The sequence below is a fragment of the Bison bison genome, unplaced genomic scaffold (assembly GCF_000754665.1).
Source record: "Bison bison bison isolate TAMUID 2011002044 unplaced genomic scaffold, Bison_UMD1.0 scf7180017859102, whole genome shotgun sequence".
Lineage (NCBI taxonomy): Eukaryota > Metazoa > Chordata > Mammalia > Artiodactyla > Bovidae > Bison > Bison bison.
Genome location: NW_011489674.1, coordinates 16,232 through 22,010, shown reverse-complemented (window position 1 = coordinate 22,010; position 5,779 = coordinate 16,232). Strand labels below are relative to the sequence as shown.

The window sequence follows — 5,779 nt, the reverse complement described above, 5'->3', positions numbered from 1 at the left end:
GTAGGATCGATGGACATGAGTTTGAGCAAACTCCGGGAGTTGGGGATGGACAGGGAAGCCTGGCATGCTGCAATCCATGGGGTTGCAAAGAACCAGAGAAGACAGAGACTGAATTGAACTGAGACATTAAAATGCTTAAACACTTCATCAGCTATATTACAAGAAATGTTAAAGGAGTCCTCCAGGAAGTACAACACTGACACCAGCTGGAAATCTGGATTTACACAAAGGGATGAAGGAAATATATAAGATTTAAATTTAAATCTCTTAGAAATATGGGACAGATTTTTAAAAATAACGGAAGATTGTAGGGTTTATAACGTGCACCGAAAAGGAGAAACATAAAGAGATAAAGTTGCTAGTTGCACTCTTTCAGGATATTTTGGACTCCCAGTGACCCTGACCGGGCAACCTGCTCTTGGTTTAGGTCCAGAAACGAGGGACAGAAGGTTAGTGAAGGAGGCATTTTTTTGGAAAGGAAGAGCAGAGTAGAAAGAACCACAAAGCCTTGGAGTACTTACTTAAAAGATAAAAGGAGAAAGTTATCCTTGGGTCGGCTTAGAACCACCAACTTTCCGGTTAACAGGCAAAGGCTCTAAATAATCACGCCTCAAAGCTCAATATAAATGGCCTTCTTTTCATCCCCTTGGGTGCCGAATGCCCCAGCCGCGCCTTGCTCCCCTCCCCTCCCCTCTCAGAAACAGCGCCCTGAGACGCCTGGCCTGAGACGGGAGGATAGGTAGGGGTCGAAGGAAGCTGATCAGCTCGCTGGGCTCCAGTATTTCTTCGGTTCTTTGCTCCGCCTTCATCCGGCCGTCTGAGCCTCTGGCGCTGCCCTCCCTCCGCTCGGCCGCGGTCGGTGAGGCGAGAGCTGGAACCAGCGGGAGGGGAGGGTCGGTCCAAGGAACAAACGCCAAGAGCCGGGAAAGAACCCGGCGAGGTGGGGACGAGGACAGTCAGACTACCCAGACGGCACGTGCCGGATCTGGGGAGATGAGAATTGGTTTTTGATTTTGTTTTGTTTTCTCATCATGTATCAGAAATGAGAGGAAGAGAGCGGAAGCCAGTGAAAGAGAAAATACGAACACCTGAGTAGAGTTTTCAAGAATAAATTAGTGCAGTAATTGGAATCGTTTTATGTTAAATGACATAGATTAAGGACAATTGTCAACGCTTGGGTTGTGGTGCGCCGTGATCGTATAGTGGTTAGTACTCTGCGTTGTGGCCGCAGCAACCTCGGTTCGAATCCGAGTCACGGCATTAGGTTACACCTGGCATCTCCTTGTTTTTTTCTTTTCGCCGTAGTGGTCTACACTGGGTTCTCTGAAATGTGACCGCCAATTCTATCCCAAAAGGAAATTATTAAGGTGTGTAATCACAGAACAAAATGCACAAATCATTAATGAACAGCTATTTGATGTGAAATCATCACCAGGATCGAAATTCAGAAAAATTTTTATCAACGTAGTATGGAAGATACACTTTGATATATGATGAAGCCCTTTGATACATTTTCCAAGTAATGCCTATTCATCCCCTGCTACTCTAAGCTATTCTGATGGCCACCCCACAGATTAAGCTTGTCCTTTTTTCAAACTCACCTAAATGAATATACATATTTTACTATCTAGGGATTATCAAGCAGAAATTCTGAAGTCAAGTTTCCCACTAGTAAGGAAATCACGGAGTTCAGCACCACATGAAAGCAATGGACAAGTTTTTGCCCTGGAGAAAGCCCCTTCAAGATCAGGTATTTCTGCTGCCAGCTAACTATAAGCACGTACCCCTAGAGCCACTGTCTTTCACTCAGGGTCACCCTCCGCCCTTCTACCCTTACCAAATCACTGTCTGCAAAGTAATTCTAGCAAAGATCTCCCAATTCTCCTGCCCCTTCCCACACAGGCAAAGCACACTCTCTCACCCACCAGACTGACTGCCTTTCATCAACTCTTCCAGAGCCACACACACACACAGCCACTGTGCTGTCTCATCTACTGCTCCCTCTGCAAGCTTGGTTCACACTCCCACCCCCCCATCCACCACCCCCTCTTCCTCACTCACCTCTTGCCCTACAGTGGACATAACATTTATCCTAACAGGTCTTCTAAGTGAGTGTCCAAGGGAAAAGGGAAAATGTGCCCACTGCCAGATGGAGACCACAGGGATTCCAAACAACAACAGCAGCTGGAGAGTCAGGACATTTACCTGGATCACCATCATATTGATATTCTGGTATTGATTTTTACACATACTTTCTGCTTATGTCAACAATAACAGTTTTCCCTTTGTGGTAGTGAGATGAACTGGAAACTCAAATTACTCAGGGAAATGAATGTGAATGAATGGATTGAAAGAGAATATTTAAAAAATATAATCCACCCTCACTCTACTGAAGAGTGGGTGGAAATGGCAAAGGCCTGAAAAGTTGGGTGAGTGCTTTTGGTGGGCCAGTCATTGGATTTGAAGCAGCCATTCCTGGGAACTCCCCAGGCTTGGGTCTCTGTCTCCAACAGGACCTGATTTCCTTTTCCTGGGAAGCCTAAGCCAAGGTCTTACTGGATCACAAAGATGGATATTTTAATAACAAAAAGTTATAAGAAAATATTCTTGACATTTTTTCTCATCAGGGAAATAAACCTTAATACTACATGGAGATATCACTACCCTGCAGCATGATTGTATTTAAAAGAATTCGTACATCAAATGCTGACAGTTGTGGAGCAATTGCATCTGTAGTAGTCTGTTTGAAATCATTCTAGAAGACTGTTGGCAATTTCTGATAAAGTTAATCTTGTACCTACTCCATGATTCCAAAATTGCAGTACATCCATGAATGCAGAAGTATACAAAAAGATTGATATGGAATATTCATCAAAACACCAAGAATATTCATCAAGGACACCAATTAACACAAAACCCCCACCAAAATTACCCCAACAATACCAAAATTAATAAGTGATATACACAACAGTATGAATATGTTTAATGAACAAAATGTTGCATGAAACAAAAATCAGTGACAAAAAGTGTACATTCATTCATTTGAGTTTCAAAAGCAGGCAACAGTACATGATTGCAATAGACTTCAGATTTAGTAATTAAGTGATCTTGTGTAGGAATTGCCTGAAAAGGGTTTCAAATGACATTGCTAGGATGGTAGCAGTTTTCTATAACTTCATCTGGGTGGTGATTACATATGCCCAAGTTCACAAATTGGGCCTATAATTAAAGATGTGTGCTTTTTACATGGTGTGCAGTATAGTTCAATGATTTACTGTTTCCATAAAAATCAGTGGATGGTGGGTGGAGACAAGCTGCTGTAAACTGTGACAACTAGTTTGCATTTTATTGTAAACACATTGAAAACTCATTCTCCTTTAGTGTAAAAAAAAAAAACTACTGATATTAGAAATACCTTTTCCAGAAGAAAAAGTCATTGACCATATCATTTCGTTAGTGCAAGCTACAGACAAAGCTACTTGAGAGGCAATGTTTCCACTTTGGAATATGTTCTGCTCAACAGTGAGACAAGCAGTTGACCTAGGTTTTGCTTTGACCAGCCCACTTATGTGCTGTGGGATTTACTCGTCACAGAATACAGATGCAGGGCCAGCAGCAAACTGCTCTCCAACCACTGCTAAGCAGAATAACTCGTGCTGGAATTAAAGGCAAAATGAATATTACTCAACCATAAAGAAAAAAAAAAGAATGAAATAATGCCATTTGGAGTAATGTGGATGACCCGGAGATTCTCATATTGAGTGAAGTAAGATGGACAAATACGATATCACTTGCATGTGGAAACTAAAACACAAAAACAAAAATGATACAAATGAAATTATATACAAAACAGAAATAGAGCCTCAGATGTAGAAAACAAGCTGCTGGTTACCAAAGGGAAAAGGGTGGAATGAGGGATAAATTAGGAGTTTCAGATTAACATATATACACTACTGTGTATCAGATAGATAACCAATATGGACCTCTAGCACAGGGAGGGACCTAAACTCAATATTTTGTAAATAAATAAATAAAATATTTTGTAATAAAAACCTATACAGAAAGAGAATCTGAATAAAATGTATGTATAACTGAATCACTTTGTTGTACACCTGAAACTAACAACACTGTAAATCAACTCTATGCCAATTAAAAAAAAAAAAGCAAATGGAAAGAGGTTATAGACACTAACTTGATACAGCCTGGATATGAACTGAGGTGGCAGCAACAATACAGCACTATACACTATACAAGCGCAATGCACAGCATGACTTCAGGTAACTATCTCCACATAAATAAATCCACACTGTTTCATTCCTGGACACTTACAGAAGTTCGTGTGCTTTTCTCTCTTTCATGCTCTTCTCCGATTCTTCCTCCCCATTTTGCTACTTAAAAAAAGCAATTTTTCTTTCTGAGGATCTGGCCCAAGCCTCTTCACGGACTTCCTGGAAGGTCTGCTGGCAGGTTTCATCCATATCTTTGCTTGCTCTGACTCCTTTTCACATTTCCTCTTTGTATGTGATCTCTTTCCCGTTAAGCCACACGGACCACACCTACTAAACCGCTGCCCAAAGGTGCAGATGGCCGGATGAAGGTGGAGCAAACCGGGAGCCGTTACTGAGTCCACCGCGGGTTCAGCTTCCCTCGGGCCCCCCTCGGCTCAGGCCTGGCATCCGGGCGCTGGCACCTGAGGCGGGTGTGGAGTAAGACGTGGCAGGGACTCTCGGTTGCACTCCTGCCTTCGGAGTCGCCCGACGCCCGGCTTTCCAAAGGGAACGAACACTGAGTGGACTCCGTCTCTCCGATGGCCCGAGGCTTGGAGACCGCGCTGCTCTCCCCCGAAAGGCAGGTGGCTTCCCCTACCTTTGTAGCTCTGCTTGCTTTCTGCGGGGATGAGTGAGTGATTGAGTATTAGTCACTCTGTTGAGACCAAAGCTGAGCGAGTGTCGAGTCTCTGTGGCGCAATCGGTTAGCGCGTTCGGCTGTTAACCGAAAGGTTGGTGGTTCAAGCCCACCCAGAGACGTGTCTCTGCCTTTTGGAGTGTAAGTGATGTATGATTGATAATTTCTAGTCCGCACGTCGTCCCCAAGCTCGTATACACAAACACGAGAACCTATATCCAGATAGTCACTGATCCTCAGAAAGGGTCTCTGGAGGAAAGCAGGTCAGTGGGAGTCCTGGAATTCAGGAAACAGCAGGCTCATTATCTTTACCCTGTAAACTCCTTTCACCAATGAAATTTCTTTCACTGTTTGTAGTAGCCTTTATTTATCCCTTTCCATATACTTTTGTAATTAATTTGGTTCTATGCTTTTCCTATGACAGTCATCATTCTTGCACACATGGCTACAGGGTAGACTCCTGGGAGAGTAATTGCTCTGTCATAGCCTTTACATGGTTTGTATATAATTCCTTTTTCTTGCCTTTGTTGACTTATTGGGTGTAAATATTTTGTTATTTCAGCAACTGCTTTGGGCATTATAGCATACATACATCTGTAACTTAGCACAGCCTGCCTTCAAGGGATGGCACACTTCCTCACATTTCTCCCCTGCCTGCCCTTATGCTTATGTTGTCCTGTATTTTACTTGGCATATGTTTTGAATCCCAAATCCAAGGTTACTACTTAAAAAAAAATTCCCCATGTTTTTAAAGAGATTTAATTGATAAAAAATCATATGTTTCCCATGCATAGACCATGTCTCTTTTCCTTCATTTCCTTTGTGTCCATCAGTAATTCCAGTTCACGTGAGTTCCCTTCTTCTTGGAGGGCTC

At 42.8% G+C, this 5,779-nt stretch overlaps 2 non-coding genes across 2 annotated transcripts; both read left to right on the top strand.

The window, feature by feature from the left end:
* The first annotated feature begins 1,188 nt into the window (after positions 1 to 1,188).
* TRNAH-GUG lies at positions 1,189 to 1,260 on the top strand. The gene has a single exon. It is a non-coding gene; the product is annotated as a tRNA-His (tRNA).
* A 3,693-nt stretch (positions 1,261 to 4,953) lies between these two features.
* Positions 4,954 to 5,027, top strand: TRNAN-GUU. Its single transcript has one exon. It is a non-coding gene; the product is annotated as a tRNA-Asn (tRNA).
* Positions 5,028 to 5,779: the final 752 nt, after the last annotated feature.